At 46.5% G+C, this 19,114-nt stretch overlaps 1 long non-coding RNA gene across 2 annotated transcripts; it reads left to right on the forward strand.

Annotated features, from left to right (window-relative positions):
- The first annotated feature begins 534 nt into the window (after positions 1-534).
- On the forward strand, positions 535-18,503 carry LOC137324663 (uncharacterized). 2 transcript variants are annotated; one of them, XR_010963700.1, is made up of 3 exons: positions 535-594; positions 17,606-17,743; positions 17,823-18,503. It is a non-coding gene; the product is annotated as an uncharacterized lncRNA (long non-coding RNA). The 2 variants fall into 2 exon arrangements; XR_010963701.1 differs by having other exon boundaries at positions 17,606-17,719.
- The last annotated feature ends 611 nt before the right edge of the window (positions 18,504-19,114 follow it).

Genomic DNA, 19,114 nt, shown 5'->3' on the forward strand with positions numbered 1-19,114 from the left:
TTCAGTACTGCCAACCTTTTAAGGACCTCCTCTTTATCTATTTTTATCCTATGCAATATCACTACTACTTCCTCCTTTTACTGCTGCATTGGCAGCATCCTGATTTCTAGTGAAGACCGATGCAATGTATTCATTTAGTACCTCACCTTTGACTACCCTTTTACTATTTATATGTTTATAAAAGACTTTGGGTTTCCTTTTATCTTAGCCGCCAATCTATTCTCATACTTTCTCTGCCCCTCTTATTTCCTTTTTCAGATCTCCTCTGTACTTTCTGTATTCAGCTTGGTTCTCTACTGTCAGCTGGGGCTGACTCAGATGATTGGCATTCTAGCTAGCGTAAATTCAGAAGGGTTTTGCTAACGCATGGAGTGAGGGAGCACAGAGTAGCTGCTATCGACAGAGTCTGTTTTCGACAGAGTCTATAATTGGGAATTTGGTGAGTGAGGGGATTCGGTGCAGTAAGGGGTGAGATGCATTTGATTAGTCAACGGAGAGGAGCGTACCGAGAGCGGAGAGGAGCGTACCGAGAGCGGAGAGGAGCGTACTGAGAGTGCGTCACAGCAACAACAAAACTGCAGCATGACGTCACAGGTAAGGCAGGTAGGTGGTTGATGGTGAGTATCTCTTCTGTTTTCTTCTTTCTTAGGACTATGGGCTAAGTAACTTATAACATAAAACTAATTTAAAAAAAAAAACTAAACTTAATTTAATAAATTAAACGAGGCCAGTACTTGGTTCAACCTAAAAATAATTTGATTGGCATTGTAGTAATCAATTAAATAAATAAAATAGTTATGACAGGGCAGGAGATGTGTTTCAGCTGCAATATGTGGGAGCTACTGGACAGTTTGTCCAAGGCGACATCAGCGGTAAATGTCTGCAGCTCGAGGAACGTCGGCTCCGAGTTGAGGAGCTGGAGTCTGAGCTGCAGACATTGCAATGCATCAGGGAGGGAGAAAGTTACCTGGACACTTTGATCCAGGAGGCAGTCACGCCCCTTAAACCAAATACTGTAGAATTGGCACGTGGTCAGGGACAGGAGGGTGTGACTGCGAGTGAGGCAGGTACGAGGGTCCAGGAGGTAGCATTGCAGGAGCCTCAACCTCTGCACTTGTCCAATAGATACGAGGTTCCTGAAGCCCTTGTGGACGAGTGCAGGGACTGCAGGGAGGATGAGCAAACTGGCCACGGCACCATGGTTCAGGGGGCCATTCAAGTGGGGGGAGTAAAAAGGAATGTGGTTGTAGTAGGCAACAGTATAGTTAGAGGGATAGACACTGTTCTCTGCAGCCAAGAGCGAGAGTCCCGAAGGCTGTGTTGCCTACCCGGTGCCAGGGTTAAGGACATCTCCTCAGGGCTGGAGAGAAACTTGGAGTGGGAGGGGGAGGATCCAGTTGTCGTGGTCCACGTAGGTATCAACGACATAGGTAGGACTAAGAAAGAGGTTCTGCTGAGGGGGTTTGAGCAGCTAGGGACTAAATTAAAAAGCAGAACCACAAAGGTGATAATCTCCGGATTATTACCTGAGTCACGAGCAAATTGGCACAGGGTAAATCAGATCAGAGAGATGAATGCGCGGCTCAAGGATTGGTGTAGGAGAAGTGGGTTTCGATTCATGGGGCACTGGCACAGTACTGGGGAAAGAGGGAGCTGTTCTGTTGAGACGGGCTTCACCTGAACTATGCCGGGACCAGTGTTCTGGCAAACTGAATAACTAGGGTGGTAGAGAAGGCTTTAAACTAAATAGAGTGGGGGGAGGACTCAGGTGGGGTGAAGTTTAGATTGATACAGAGAAAAGACAAGGAAGTAGTACAGGAAAGTGATGGGGGTAATGATAAACAGTGTGTGTCAGGAAAGGACAGAGCGTACAAACATAAGAGTGCACTAGCAAATGGGGCCGGGGTAGGAAAGAATGGTAAAAAGACAAAATTAAAGGTTCTTTATCCGAATGCGCACAGCATTCATAAGATAGATGAATTGACAAATAGAAACAAATGGGTATGAACTCATGGCCATTACAGAGACATGGGCTCCGATATTACCAGGGAGGCAGGTTGGCAGCGGGGGGTGGACTGGGCGCGTGGGTAACTCGCCCAGTAAAATCGGTGGGTTTCCCACGCGATCGCCAGTAAATTGAAGCCACTAACCGTGGCTTTCCCGGGTTTCCTGTTGGAAACCTGCGCAGTGGTCATCACAGGCTGTCAGCGGAGGAGCCCTATTTAAAGGGGCAGTCCTCTAATGCTGCTCCTGCAGCAAACAGCCAAAATTACAGCATGGAGCAGCCCAGGGGAAAGGCTGCTCCCAGGTTTAATGATGCCTCACTCCAGGTCTTACTGGATGGGGTGAGGAGGAGGGAGATCTTCTACCCGGCGGACGGGAGGAAGTAGCCTGCCTCTGCCACCAAAAAGGCCTGGCTCGAGGTGGCAGAGGAGGTCAGCAGCACCAGCAACATATCCCTCACCTGAATACAGTGCAGGAAGCGCTTCAATGACCTAACTAGGTCAGCCAAAGTGAGTACACTTACTCATTCTCCTACACTCCATCTTCCACATCACTGCCCCCACCCCATAACTCCTTCTGCATTGCCAACACCACTCGATCACATCACTCTTCACACCCACTCAAACCTCATCCTCAACTTACCTGCATTTACTCACCTCCCCAGTACTCATCCCACCACTACCACTCAACCCAATCCTCATACAATCTCATGGCTCTGTCTTATACTCACCCTCTGATGCATCTCTTTCATGGTCACCCTCACTCAACCTGCCACTACCTCTGCTGCAGCCGCAGGGGATGCATCACGTATGAGTAGTAGGAAGCGTAAGGCAAAGGTTTTGTGAGCACAAAGGAGTTGCACAAGGGTGTTTGACGGTTTGTCATGTTTTTTATTTATATTTGATTTTGGTTCAACTCACATTAAATATTATATTGTCACCACTACTGCCACATCTTGGCCATTCTTGACTGGCTTGTGCAATAAGTCCTTTTCATGAGGTTCTCCATGAACACCCACACTTGATGCCACCCATTGGGTCACCCTACAGTGGGTGTATGTGTAGTTGCATGACTATTTTGTGCAGGAGCCTGTGGCGCAGCACTGTGTTGTGGAGCTCCACGTGGCGGAGGTGGACGGCGTGCCTGGCGAGTCTGGTGATGTTGATCGTCCTCGGATGATGAATGCAGCCATGGCGCCTCCCCATCCTGACTGCGGAGTTTGAGGGGGTCCGCAAATAGGTAAATGTGTTTGCACAGCAGAGTTTAGGGTATAAATTAATAATTTTGAGTGGAAAGATGAAGGTGTTGCAGCCAAAACTTTGTCTGAAGTGCTGCAATAAATGAGGTATTCCCCCCCCAACTGTCAAAAAATCCTTTGCATCTCCCACTGGCTGCTGACTGAAACACGTCTGCTCCAACAGGGAGTGTTTCCCACAGCACGGGAAACATGCTGAGGATCCATGAAAATTGCACCCCAGCCAAAATCTCCTGTCAATGAGGTCTGTCAAGTACCTCAACTAGGTAAATAAGTATTTAAATTGTCAGCCCGCTGGCTTTAATTGCAATTAAAGCCAGCGGGAGTCCCGCATGCGGGAGTTGCGCGTGCTCCCAAACGCGTCACTGGGGAACCCAGAAGTGGGCAGGTTGGAGCCGGGCTCTGGACCCGCTCCGGGATTCCCCGATTTTATGAGCCTCCCCGCCCCCAACGCACCCGCTCGGCCAACCTAAAATTGACCCCATGGTTGCAAGGTGACCAAGGTGGGAGCTAAATATTCAGAGTTATTTAACATTTCGGAATGATAGGTAAAAAGGTAGCTCTGTTAATAAAGGATGAAATTGGTATAATAGTGAGAAATGATCTTGGCTCAGAAGATCAAGATGTCGAATCAATTTGGGTGGAGGTAAGATAGCAAGGGAAAGAAATCACTGGTGGGAGTAGTATATAGGCCCCCTAACAGTAACTACACTGTAGGGCAAAATATAAATCAGGAAATAAGGGGGGGGGGGCTTGTAAAAAAGGTAATGCAATAATCATTGGCGATTTTAACTTTCACATAGATTGGACAAATCAAATTGGCAAAAGTAGCCCTGAGGAGGAATTCATTGAGTGTATTAGGGACTGTTTCTTAGACCAATACGTCGGGGAACCAACCAGGGAACAGGCCATTTTGGATCTGGTAATGGGTAACGAAACAGGATTAATTAATGATCTCAAAGTAAAGGATCCCTTGGGAAGCAGTGGTCATAACATGATAGAATTTCACATCCAGTTTGAGAGCGAGGATCTTGGGTCTGAAACTACTGTACTAAACTTAAATAAGGGCAATTATAAAGGAATGAGGGCAGAATTGGCTAAGGTGGACTGGGTAAACAGATTAGATGGTATGATGGTGGATAAGCAGAGGCAAATATATAAAAAGATATTTTATGACTCGCAACAAAAATATATCCCTGTGAGGAGAAAAGACTCCACAAAAAGGGTGAACCAACCATGGCTAACTAAGGAAGTCAAGGATGGTATCAGGTTAAAAGAAAAAGCATACAACATGGCAAAGATTACTGGTAAGCCTGAAGATTTGGAAAACTTTAAAAACCAGCAAAGGTTGACTAAAAGAATAATAGAGGGAGAAAATAAATTATGAGAGTAAACTAGCAAGAAATATAAAAACTGACAGTAAAAGCTTCTACAAGTATATAAAAAGGAAGAGGGTAGCTAAAGTAAACATTGGTCCCTTAGAGGATGAGACGGGGGAAATAATAATGGAAAACAAGGAAATGGCAGAGGAATTGAACAGATGTTTTGTATCTGTCTTCACAGTGGAAGACACTAATAACATACCAATAGTAGAAAATCAAGGGACAAAGGGGAGGGAGGAACTGAAAACAATCACTATCACTAGAGAAAAAGTACGAGGTAAACTAATGGGTCTAAAGGCTGACAAGTCCCCTGGACTTGATGGCTTGCATCCGAGGGTCTTAAAGGAAGTGGCTACAGAGATAGTGGATGCGTTGGTTGTAATCTTCCAGAATTCACTAGATTCTGGAAAGGTCCCAGCGGATTGGAAAACCGCAAACATAACACCCCTATTCAAGAAGGGAGTGAGACAGAAAGCAGGTAACTATAGACCAGTTAGCCTAACATCTGTCATTGGGAAAATGCTAGAATCCACTATTAAAGAAGTAGTAGCAGGACTTTTGGAGACTCATAATACAATCAAGAAGAGTCAACATGGTTTGATGAAGGGGAAATCATGTCTGACAAATTGATTAGAGTTCTTTGAGGAAGTAACGGGCAGGGTGGATAAAAGGGAACCAATGGATGCAGTATATTTGGATTTCCAAAAGGCATTCGATAAGGTGCCACATAAAAGGTTACTGCACAAGATAAGAGCTCATGGTGTTGGGGGTAATATACTGGCATGGATAGAGGATTGCCTAACTAACAGAAAACAAAGAGTCAGGATAAAAGGGTCATTTTCAAAATGACAATCTGTAACCAGTGGGGTGCCACAGGGATCAGTGTTGGGGGCTCAACTAATTACAATATATATCAATGACTTGGATGAAGGAACAGAGTGTCTTGTGGCCAAATTTGCTGATGATACAAAGATAGGTGGAAAAGCAAGTTGTGATGAGGACACAAAGTGTCTGCAAAGGGATATTGACAGGTTAAGCGAATGGGCAAAAATTTGGCAGATGGAATATCATGTGGGAAAATGTGAAGTCATCCACTTTGGGAGGAAAAATAAAAAAGCAAAATATTATTTGAATGGAGAAATACTACAAAATGCTGTGGTACAGAGGGTGTCCTCGTACATGAAACACAAAAAGTCAAAATACAGGTGCAGCAGGTAATCCGGAAGGCAAACGGAATATTGGCCTTTATTTCTAGGGGGATGAAGTATAAAAGCAGCGAAGTCATGCTACAACTGTACAGGGTGCTGGTGAGACCATACCTGGAGTACTGCGTACAGCTCTGGTGCCCTTATTTAAGGAAGGACATACTTGCATTGGAGGCAGTTCAGAGAAGGTTCAATTGGTTGATTCCGGATATGGAAGGGTTGTCTTATGAGGAAAGATTGAACAGGTTGGGTCTATACTCATTGGAGTTTCGAAGAATGAGAAGAGATCTTATTGAAACATACAAGATTCTGAGGGGACTCGATAGGGTAGATGCTGAGAGGATGTTACCCCTCATGGGGGAATCTAAAATTAGGGGGCATAGTCTCAGAATAAGGGGCCGCCCGTTTAAGACGGAAATGAGGAGGAATTTCTTTTCCCAGAGGGTCGTGAATCTTTGGAATTCTTTACCCCAAAAAGCTGTGGAGGCTGAGTCATTGAATACATTCAAGACTGAGTTAGACAAATTTTTGATCAGCAAGGAAGTCAAAGGATATGGGGAAAGGGGGTGAAAGTGGAGTTGAGGTAAAAATCATGTAAATGGCTGAGCAGGCTCGAGGGGCCAAATGGCCTATTCCTGCTCCTATCTCTGATGGTCTTATGAACTATACATTTGTCATAAGCCTCTTTTTTCTGTTTCATTTTAATCTCTATACCGTTCGTCATCCAGGAAGCTCTAGCTTTGGATGCCCTTTCCTTCCACCTCATAAGAATGTGTCTACAATGTACTCGACCCATCTCCTTCTTGTTCAATTACTGTTTTGCCTACCAATTCTTCATTCCAGTTCACCTGAGCAAGATCTCTTTTAACTCACTGAAATTAACCCGCTAGATAAGTATTTTTATTCCTGATTGTTCCTTGTCCTTTTCCATAACTATTCTAACCCCAATGATATTCTTTTTTTTATTCGTTCATGGGATGTGGGCGTTGCTGGCGAGGCCGACATTTATTGCCCATCCCTAATTGCCCTTGAGAAGGTGGTGATGAGCCGCCTTCTTGAACCGTTGCAGTCCATGTGGTGAAGGTTCTCCCACAGTGCTGTTAGGAAGGGAGTTCCAGGATTTTGACCCAGCGACGATGAAGGAACGGCGATATATTTCCAAGTCGGGATGGTGTGTGACTTGGAGGGGAACGTGCAGGTGGTGTTGTTCCCATGTGCCTGCTGCTCTTGTCCTTCTAGGTGGTAGAGGTCGCGGATTTGGGAGGAGCTGTCGAAGAAGCCTTGGCGAGTTGCTGCAGTGCATCCTGTGGATGGTACACACTGCAGCCACGGTGCACCTGTGGTGAAGGAAGTGAATGTTTAGGGTGGTGGATGGGGTGCCAATCAAGTGGTCTGCTTTGTCCTGGATGGTGTCGAGCTTCTTGAGTGTTGTTGGAGCTGCACTCATCCAAGCAAGTGGAGAGTATTCCATCAAACTCCTGACTTGTGCCTTGTAGATGGTGGAAAGGCTTTGGGGAGTCAGGAGGTGAGTCACTCACCGGAGAATACCCAGCCTCTGACCTGCTCTCGTAGCCACAGTATTTATATGGCTGGTTCAGTTAAGTTTCTGGTCAATGGTGACCCCCAGGATGTTGATGGTGGGGGATTCGGCGATGGTAATGCCGTTGAATGTCAAGGGGAGGTGGTTAAACTATCTCTTGTTGGAGATGGTCATTGCCTGGCACTTATCTGGCGCGAATATTACTTGCCACTTACGAGCCCAAGCCTGGATGTTGTCCAGGTCTTGCTGCATGCGGGCTCGGACTGCTTCATTATTTGAGGGGTTGCGAATGGAACTGAACACTGTGCAATCATCAGCGAACATCCTCATTTCTGACCTTATGATGGAGGGAAGGTCATTGATGAAGCAGCTGAGGATGGTTGAGCCTAGGACAATGCCCTGAGGAACTCCTGCAGCAATGCCCTGGGGCTGAGATGATTGGCCTTCAACAACCACTACCATCTTCCTTTGTGCTAGGTATGACTCCAGCCACTGGAGAGTTTTCCCCCTGATTCCCATTGACTTCAATTTTACTAGGGCTCCTTGGTGCCACACTCGGTCAACTGCTGCCTTAATGTCAAGGGCAGTCACTCTCACCTCACCTCTGGAATTCAGCTCTTTAGTCCATGTTTGGACCAAGGCTGTAATGAGGTCTGGAGCTGAGTGGTCCTGGCAGAACCCAAACTGAGCATCGGTGAGCAGGTTATTGGTAAGTGCCGCTTGATAGCACTGTCGACGACACCTTCCATCACTTTGCTGATGTTTGAGAGTAGACTGATGGGGCGGTAATTAGCCGGATTGGATTTGTCCTGCTTTTTGTGGACAGGACATACCTGGGCAATTTTCCACATTGTCGGGTAGATGCCAGTGTTGTAGCTGTACTGGAACAGTTTGGCTAGAGGCGCAGCTAGTTCTGGAGCACAAGTCTTCAGCATTGCAGCTGGAATGTTGTCGGGGCCCATATCCTTTGCTGTATCCAGTGCATTCAGCCATTTCTTGATATCTCGTGGAGTGAATCGAATTGGCTGAAGACTGGCTTCTGTGATGGTGGGGATATCGGGAGGAGGCCGAGACGGATCATCCCCTCGGCACTTCTGGCTGAAGATGGTTGCAAACGCTTCAGCCTTGTCTTTTGCACTCACGTGCTGGACTCCGCCATTATTAAGTATGGGGATGTTTGCAGAGCCTCCTCCTCCCGTTAGTTGTTTAATTGTCCACCACCATTCACGACTGGATGTGGCAGGACTGCAGAGCTTTGATCTGATCCGTTGGTTGTGGAATCGCTTAGCACTGTCTATAGCATGTTGCTTCCGCTGTTTAGCATGCATGTAGTCCTGAGTTGTAGCTTCACCGGGTTGGCACCTTATTTTTAGGTACGTCTGGTGCTGCTCCTGGCATGCTCTTCTACACTCCTCATTGAACCAGGGTTGATCCCCTGGCTTGTTGGTAATGGTAGAGTGAGGAATATGCCGGGCCATGAGGTTACAGAATGTGCTGGAATACAATTCTGCTGCTGCTGATGGCCCACAGTGCCTCATGGATGCCCAGTTTTGTGCTGCTAGATCTGTTCTGAATCTATCCCATTTAGCACGGTGGTAGTGCCACACAACACGTTTTATGGTGTCCTCAGTGCGAAGACGGGACTTCATTTCCACAAGGACTGTGCGGTGGTCACTCCTACCAATACTGTCATGGACAGATGCATTTGTGACAGGTAGATTGGTGAGGACGAGGTCAAGTAAATTTTTCCCTCGTGTTGGTTCGCTCACCACCTGCCGCAGGCCCAGTCTGGCAGCTATGTCCTTCAGGACTCGGCCAGCTCGGTCAGTCGTGGTGCTACCGAGCCACTCTTGGTGATGGACATTGAAGTCCCCCACCCAGAGAACATTTTGTGCCCTTGCTACCCTCAGTGCTTCCTCCAAGTGGTGCTCAACATGGAGGAGGACTGATTCATCAGCAGAGGGAGGAGGACTGATTCATCAGCTGAGGGAGGACGGTAGGTGGTAATCAGCAGGAGGTTTTCTTGCCCATGTTTGACCTGATGCCATGAGATTTCATGGGGTCCAGAGTCAATGTTGAGGACTCCCAGGGCCACTCCCTCCTGACTGTATATCACTGTATCGCCACCTCTGGTGGGTCTGTCCTGCCGGTGGGATAGGACATACCCAGGGATGGTGATGGAAGAGTCTGGGACATTGGCTGAAAGGTATGATTCTGTGAGTATGGCTATGTCAGGCTGTTGCTTGACTGGTCTGTGGGACGGCTCTCCCAATTTTGGCACAAGTCCCCAGATGTTAGTGAGGAGGACTTTGCAGGGTCGACTGGGCTTGGTTTGCCGTTGTTGTGTCCGGTGCCTGGTGGTCCGATGCCGGGTGGTCTGTCCGGTTTTATTCTTATTATGACTTTTCGTAGCGAGATTTTACAACTGAGTGGCTTGCTAGGCCATTTCAGAGGGCAATTAAGAATCAACCACATTGCTGTGGATCTGGAGTCACATATAGGCCAGACCGGGTAAGGACGGCAGGTTTCCTTCCCTAAAGGACATCAGTGAACCAGATGGGTTTTTACGACAATCCGGTAGTTTCATGGCCACCATTACTGATACTAGTATTTTAATTCCAGATTGAAACATGCTCCACTTGCCCCATCTCCTTGCCAAATTAGTTTAAGCCCTCCCATACAGCACTGGTTAACCTCCCCGCAAGGACATTGGTCCCACTCTGTTGAGATGCCACCCGTCCCTCTTGAACAGATCCCTCCTGCCCCAGAACTGGTCCCAATGTTCCAGGAATCTGAAGCCCTCTCCCCAGCACCAATTATCCAGCCACGCATTAACTTGTCTTATCCTACAATTCCTAGACTCACTAGTGCATGGCACTATGAGTAATGCAGAGATTACTACCTTTGAAGTCCTGCTTTTTAACTTCCTCCCTTGATCTTGAAACTAGGGAGGCGTCTAGAACATGACGGGCATTCAGTAAATGCTAGACTTTTTTCCATATACTTACAAATCTGATGTGGTATTGATCATGGTGACTTAGAGGTTGCACTGCTCCAAGCTGGATGGGCGCTGCAAATTGGAAGTACGATTGGGGTACACATTTTGAGTGAAATAATTTGTAAAGAAGTTGGTAAGAGTTTTGCTTGGGGACAGTGAAATAAGTTCTCTTTTAAATTGATTTCTAACAATAATTAATTAGAATTTTCCTTACCATTGCAGCTAGATATATACCACGGCAGCATAAATAAAACTGTTCATAGGAACAATTGTTATTTTTGAATTCTCAGTAAAAGCAATAAAATTATTTAAAATACATTCAAATAGCGTAATACCACCCTGAAATATAGTAACATCATTTTTTTCAGGAAGGATTAATTCAGGGAAGTCAAAGGCCTAGAAACTGAATTATGCTGCATCCATATTACAGGAGTAAAATGGGCACCTAAGAGTCCAATATGGGTGGCGTGCATGCGCTCATTCCGGGAAGCGAGGGAGGGGATTGTTGTGAGTAGTGCGGCTGGAGGCGGTACGAATGTGAGGAACGAGTAATTGAGGGGAGAGGTTGGATTCTTACCTTCACAACTCTGGTGAGGTCATTGAACTTTTTCCAGCATTGCAGCCATTTCCTGGGAGCTAAGCTCCTGGCTTTGAGCTCCTCTGTGGCTTCATCCCACTTGCAGTGGAGGTGTTGCCTGAGGGGCTTTCTGCCCCCAGGAGGAACTGGATCTCTCTCCTCCTGTCCATCGCCTGAACTAGGGCCTCCAAAGCAACATCAGAGAATCTGGTTGCCCTCACTGGCACCATTTTTCCACTTGAGAAGATTCCCTGCCATCTGCAGCCAGAGTGAACCTCCCCTGTAATATCTGCTGGCTGCCTTTACGTGGCATCAGAGATGTCTGATTTCCCATGCCGTTGTTTTATACCGTGCCCAGTTTTCTTTCCATGGAAAAGGAGATCGGGCGCGGTGTAAAATGGGCTGCTGATTCACTATTGCCCATTTCTGGCTTTCGCCGGAGACCAATTTCACTCCCTTTCCATTTTTACTGTCAAACCCAAGGATAGTTTCCTGTCTTTATTTGGTCATTAATTTCCCATCACAAGTGTCTACTCTGTGTCGAGGTTTACTTTGTGTTGAGGTTTCAATACACAAAAAAAATTAATTACCTCAGAGGCTTCCAGACTGCACTGCAAAGAGGGTGGGGCTTACAAACAATAAGTGCTGGCAACACTGTGAATGTTGGTTTGACGTAGAAGGGAAGGATTTTTCACCTAGACTTGAGTGCCAAAATAAAAGGGGGAGGAGTTTGCCATGATTTGCATAGTCAGCAGCCAATCAGAAGGAAGGCATTTACAGCAGAAATAGTCAGCAAAGCCTCCTCTTCCTGCAGTGACTTAGGGGTTTCCACACAGGGGCTTCCATATTTTTAGCTCCTGAATAATTCAAACTTCAGCCCAGAATGCCAAATTTTGGCTCAGGCTTACAACACTGGAATATGCTTCTACAGGAATATGTGTTCTGGGGAGTCACAACGCTATCTATAACAATAATCATAGAATCATAGAAAGGTTACAGCACGGAAGGAGGCCATTCGCCCATCGAGTCCGCGCCTGCTCTATGCAAGAGCAATCCAACTTGTCCCACTCCCCCGCCCTTTCCCCGTAGTCCTGCAAATTTTTTCCTTTCAAGTATTCATCCACTTCCCTTTTGAAGGCCACGATTGAATCTGCCTCCACCACCCCCTCGGGCAGTGCATTCCAGATCCTAACCACTCTCTGTGTAAAAAAGTTTTTCCTCATGTCACCTTTGGTTCTTTTGCCAATCACCTTAAATCTATGTCCTCTGGTTCTTGACCCTTCTACCAATGGGAACAGTTTCTCTATCTACTCTGCCTAGACCCTTCATGATTTTGAATACCTCTATCAAATCTCCTCGCAATCGTCTCTGTTCCAAGGAGAACAACCCCAGCTTCTCCAGTCTAGCCACGTAACTAAAGTCCCTCATCCCTGGAATCATACTAGTAAATCTCTTCTGCACCCTTTCTAAGGCCTTCACATCTTTCCTGACGTGCGGTGCCCAGAACTGGACACAATACTCCAGTTATGGCTGAACCAGTGTTTTATAAAGGTTCATCATGACAGGATCCGATATGCTTTTTTAACCACTTTCTCAACCTGCCCAGCCACTTTCAACGATTTGTGCACATAAACCCCGAATTCTCTCTGTTCCTGTACCCCTTTTAGACTTGTGCCCTCTAGTTTATATTGCGTCTCCTCGTTCTTCCTACTGAAATGTATCACTTTGCATTTTTCTGGGTTAAATTTCATCTGCCACGTGTCTGCCCATGCCACCAGCCTGTCTATATCCTCTTGAAGTCTATCACTATCCTCCTCACTGTTTACTACCTTTCCAAGCTGTGTGTCATCTGCAAATTTTGAAATTGTGCCCTGTACACCCATTTTATACAGAATTGGTTACATTTTTAATGGGTTTCTTATGTTATAAAATGCCACTGAAATTCTGCAGGGGTTCTGCTGGTCTAGGGTCTCAACTATTTCTGGGAGTTTCCTCATTAACTTGTTAAGGGTGAAACTTCCATCAGGTTGGATACAGAGTGAAGTTCCCTCTACACAGTCCCATCAAACACTCCCACGTCAGGAACAGCATGGGTTGGAAACAGAGTTAAAATCCCACTATACTGCCCTATCAAACACTCCCAGTGCAGGCATACCAAGGGTCAGATACAGAGTAAAGCTACCTCTACACTGCCACATCAAACATTCCCAGGTCAGGTACAGCACAGGTTTGATACAGAGAAAAGCTCCCTCTAGACTGCCCCATCAAACACTCCCGGGTCAGGTACAGCACGGGTCAGATAGAGAGTAAAGCTCCCTCTAGACAGTCCTATCAAACAGTCCCACGTCAGGTACAGCATTGGTTAGATACAGGGTGAAGCTCCCACTACACTGCCCCATCAAACGCAGCCAGATCAGGTACAGAACGGGTTAGATACGGAGTACAGCTCCCTCTACACTGCCCCATCAAAAACTCCCAGGTCAGGTACAGCACAGGTTAGATACACAGTAAAGCTCCCTCTACACTGTCCCAGCAAACACTGCCAGGGCTGGTACAGCACGGGTTGGATACAGAGTAAAGCTTACTTCGCGCTGCCCCATCAAACACTCCTAGTGCAGGTATAGCATGGGTCAGGTACAATGTACAGCCCCATCTACACTGCCCCATCAAACATTCCCAGGTCAGGTGCAGCACAAGTAAGATACAGAGTAAATTTCCCATTACACTGCCCCATCAATCTCTTCCAGGTCGGGTACAGCACAGGTTAGATACAGAGCAAAGCTGCCTGTACACTGCCACATCAAACACTCCCAGTGCATGTATAGCACAGGTCAGATACAGATTAAAGCTCCCTCTACACTGCTTGATCAGTCACTCCCAGATCGGGTAAAGCACAGGTTAGATAATGGAGTAAAGCTCCCTGTGTACTGCCACCTCAAACACTCCCAGTGCATGTATAGCACGGGTCGGATAGAGAGTAAAGCTCCCTCTACACAGTTCTATCAAACACTCCCACGTCAGGTACAGCATGGGTTAGATACAGAGTGAAGCTCCCACTACTCTGCCCCATCAAACACTCTCAGGTCGGGTACAGCACAGATTAGATACCGAGTAAAGCTCCCTGTACACTGCCCCAACAAACACTACCAGATCAGGTATAGCACAGGTTAGACCCAGAGTAAAACTCCCTCTACACTGCCCCATCAAAAACTCCCAGGTCAGGTACAGCACCAGTTAGATACACAGTAAAGCTCCCTCTACACTGCCCCATCAAAAACTCCCAGGTCAGGTACAGCACCAGTTAGATACACAGTAAAGCTCCCTCTACACTGCCCCATCAAAAACTCCCAGGTCAGGTACAGCACCAGTTAGATACACAGTAAAGCTCCCTCTACACTGCCCCATCAAAAACTCCCAGGTCAGGTACAGCACCAGTTAGATACACAGTAAAGCTCCCTCTACACTACCCCATCAAACACTCCCAGATCAGGTACTCCACGGGTTAGATATGGAATAAAGCTTCCTCTTCACTGCCACATCAAACACTCCCAGATCAGGTACTTCACAGGTTAGATACAGAGTAAAGCTTGCTCTACACAGTCCCATCAAACACTCCAAGGGAAAGTACAACACAGGTTAGATACAGAGTAAAGCTCCCTCTACACTGTCCCATCAAACACTCCCAGATCAGGTACTTCACAGGTTAGATACAGAGTAAAGCTTGCTCTACACAGTCCCATCAAACACTCCAAGGGAAAGTACAACACAGGTTAGATACAGAGTAAAGCTCCCTCTACACTGTCCCATCAAACACTCCCAGATCAGGTACTTCACAGGTTAGATACAGAGAAAAGCTCGATCCACACAGTCCCATCAAACACTCCCAGGTCACGTACAATACAGGTTAGATACAGAGTAAAGCTCACTCTACACAGTCCCATCAAACACTTCTAGGTCAGGTACAACACAGTTTAGATACAGAGAAAAGGTTCCTCTACACTGCCCCATCAAACACTCCCGGGTCAGGTACAGCACAGGTTATATACGGGGTAAAGCTGGTTCTACACTGTCCCATCAAACACTTCCAGGTCAGGTGCAGCACAGGTTAGATACAGAGTAAAGCTCCCTGTATACTGCCCCATCAAAAACTCCCAGGTCAGGTACAGCACAGGTTAGATAAATAGTAAAGCTCCCTCCACACTGCCCCATCAAAAACTCCCAGGTCAGGTACAGCACAGGTTAGATAAATAGTAAAGCTCCCTCCACACTGCCCCATTAAACACTCCCAGATCAGGTACAGCGTAGGTTAGATACTGAGTAAAGCTCCCTCTACATTGCCCGATTAAAAAACTCCCTGGTCAGGTACAGCACAGGTTAGTTACACAGTAAAGCTCCCTCTACACTGCCCCGTCAAACACTCCCAGGGTTGGTTCAGCATAGGTTGGATACAGAGTAAAGCTTACTTCATGCTGCCCCATCAAACTCTCCTAATGCAGGTATAGCATGGGTCAGGCACAGTGTTCAGCTCCATCTACACTGCCCCATCAAACATTCCCAGGTCAGGTGCAGCACAAGTTAGATACGGAGTAAATCTCCCATTACACTGACCCATCAAACACTCCAAGGTCAGGTGCAACTCAGTTTAGATACAGAGAAAAGCTCCCTCTACCACTGCCCCATGAAACACTCCCAGATCAGGTACAGCACATGTTAGATACAGAGTCAAGCTACCTCTACACTGCCCCATCAGTCACTCCCAGGGCAGGTATAGCACTGGTTAAATACAGAGAAAAGCTCCCACTACACTGCCCCATCAAAAACTCCCAGGCTAGGTACCGCACAGGTTAGATACGGAGTAAAGTTCCCTCTAAACTGTGCCATCAAACATCCCAGACGAGGTAGAGCACAGGTTAGATACAGAGTAAAGCTCCCTCTACACTGCCCCATCAAAAACTCCCAGGTTAGGTACCGCACAGGTTAGATACACAGTAAAGTTCCCTCTACATTGCCCCATCAACACTCCCAGTACAGATATAGCATGGGTCAGATACAGAGTACAGCTCCATCTACACTGCCCCATCAAACATTCCCAGGTCAGGTGCAGCAGGAGTTAGATAGTGAGTAAATTTCCCATTACACTGACCCATCAAACATTCTCAGGTCAGGTACAACTCAGTTTAGATACAGAGAAAAGCTTGCTCCACGCTGTTGCAACAAACATTCCCAGTGCAGGTAGAGCACAGGTTATATATGGGGTAAAGCTCCCTATACGCTGTCCCTTCAAACACTCCCAGGTCGGGTACAGCACAAGTTAGATACAGAGAAAAGCTCACTCCACACTGCCCCATCAAACACTCCCAGGGCAGGTACAGCACAGGTCAGATACACAGTAAAGCTCCCTCTACACTGTCCATCAAACACTCCCAGGTCGGGTACAGCACAGGTCAGATACAGAGTAAAGCTCCCTCTACACTGCACCATCAAACACTCCCAGGGGAGGCACAACACAATTTAGATACAGAGAAAAGCTTGCTCCACACTGTCGCAACAATCACTCCCAGGGCAGGTACAGCACGGATTAGATACAGAGTAAAGATCGCTCTACTGTGTCCCAATGATATACCATAATCCCAGCCTCCCACTCACCATTCAGGGGTTTCCATTACCTGCAGAATCCAACCTTGTGGCCTCCAATGGCAAGATGGACAACTAAAGATAACATTTTCCTTTCTTGCGCTCCTAGTGCGAAGCTCTGCCCTCTAGGAGAGCATGTAGCCCCCGATTTTCCATCCATAAATTGTGTGATTTCCCGATGTGCACTCCCAGTAGACGAGCCTCCGTGTCAGGTGTGTGCAAGTGGAAAATTCACTAATAATGCCAAAATATGGGCATTGTATGCACTCACTGGTAAGTAGGTTGTGACTGTCCAAAGCTCATTTCATGCATTGAGCGAGAGGAGACTTTCATCCCATCAGTCTGGGTTGGATATGACCCAAATCCCAGGGACACTGCAGCACTCAGCCACTCAAATGCAGAATACCTTCACCTTCATCTGAGCTCCTATGTTGGTCCAAGCAGCCTCTTTAACAGTTCACAGGTACAAGATCAAACACAAAGTCTACAACAGACTTGAAAATAACCTTTATCAAATGAAATACTGTAAGAGCATGCATAACTGTCTAGACATTCACCTATATAACTGGTGCTGAGTCAGAATCACTTTTATCCTTAAAACTCAGTTGGTGACTGCTGCAGATTTCGGTTGGTGCACTGGCTAAGTTTTATCGTTTGAAATGAACTGACTGTGCATCTGTCTTTTCTGCCCAGCTATCAATGTTAAATTTTCTTAATTCAACAAATTGATATTCACCAGTGAAGCTCCCATCTGTGAGCCAACAACTGACGTGAAATTTGTTTCTGCATAAAACATTTTTTATATCAGTTGGATGGCAGTGATACTGTAACGATAAAATATCACAAGGTCATCCACCGCTCACAACCTTTTGATGCTCTTCCCAATTGACAAAATACGAACATACGAAATTAACGGGCAGGAAAAGACTAGCTGGTCCATCAAGCCTACCCCACACTCATGATGGCTGGAGCATCATGACTAAACTCTTCTTTCCTCTCTCCCCCCGCAGCCATGTAATCTCCTGGGAGAGGCAAAAAACAGAGAAAAAACCATCGGCCAATAAGGGAAAAAATACTTCGGAAAATTCCTATCCGACCCTCTCAGGCGATCGGAACCAGTCAAGGTGATCACGTGGTCTTGTAATCAGGTGGATTTTTCTTTCTACATTATACTACTATTATTTTAAGGGAAAGGTTTGCCAATTTTACAGCTATTTCTCACTCTAGCCAGAGCACCACTCTACCACCTCCAAAACCTGCAACCTCTACCACCTAGAAGGACAAGAGCAGTAGGTGCATGGGAACACCATCAAGATCCCCTCCAAGTCACACACCATCCCAACTTGGACATATATCATCATTCCTTCATCGTCGCTGGGTCAAAATCCTGGAACCCCCTACCTAACAGCACTATGGGGAGTACCTTCACCACACGGACTGCAGCGGTTCAAGAAGGCAGCTTACCACCGCCTTCTCAAGGGCAACTCGGGATGGGCAATAAATGTTGGCCTTGTCAGCGACGCCAATATCCCGAGAATGAACAAAAAAAAATCCAAACAGTGTTGATTCCTAACCATTAGACGGCCGCCGCGGCTCTGCCTATTTACACTGGCGAACCCTGTAATTTACGACCTGAAGGAAAATGGAAGTCCCACGCCGCCTGAGGCCCAGCAGCGCCTTTGGAATTCCAAGCCCTGAATCCCTTTATGTGGCAGCAAAGACCAATGAGATTGTAGTCAGGTGTCGGTCGGCAGCAACCGAAATAGAATGGATGTAGTCACTGCTGGTGTTTTTCTAGTCCGGCCGGCTGAGTAGCATAATTGTCTTTGGGACTTATTCGTATTGCCAACTAACTATAAAAAGAACAAAACAATAATTTGACTGTGTAATGTGCCTGACAATAAAAAAATGCCAATTTTCCTTTCAAGTCTGCAAATGGGTCCACTAATTCAGAATTCCGAGTTAATGATGCACTAAGTTGATCCAAATCATACAATTAACAGGAAAGAGAGTTACTCGATCTATATCTATAAAGTGATGAAGCAGGTTCATCCCAACACCGGCATCTCCTCCAAGGCCATGAGCGATGAAGCTTCTCGCCTGGCCCATTACAACAAACGCTCGACCATCAGCTCCAGGAAGATCCAAACTGCCGTGTCCCTCCTGCTGCCAGGAGAGCTGGCCAAGCCCACTGTATCACAAGGGAGGTAGTCTATGACCAAGTGTACCAGCCCCAAGTAAAATTTCACAATGTACTGAAATTAAAAAATGGATTTTTGAAGTAGGTTAAAAAAGTACTGAAGGATTCAAAATGAAAGGTTTGTGATATGGTTACAAAAGGGATTGAACAATGGAAAGCAGAGCAAGTTTATCAAGGATGCAGGGTAGCTCCTGTTGGGAGGGAGAGAAGGACATCCCAAAGGCCAATGCAAACCTGCTACTACCTACTCTTTTAAGATAAGACTCACATATTGTTGCCTGGACTGGTGAATTTTAGCTATGAGGAAAGATTGGATAGG

This window comes from Heptranchias perlo, chromosome 8, assembly GCF_035084215.1.
Source record: "Heptranchias perlo isolate sHepPer1 chromosome 8, sHepPer1.hap1, whole genome shotgun sequence".
NCBI lineage: Eukaryota > Metazoa > Chordata > Chondrichthyes > Hexanchiformes > Hexanchidae > Heptranchias > Heptranchias perlo.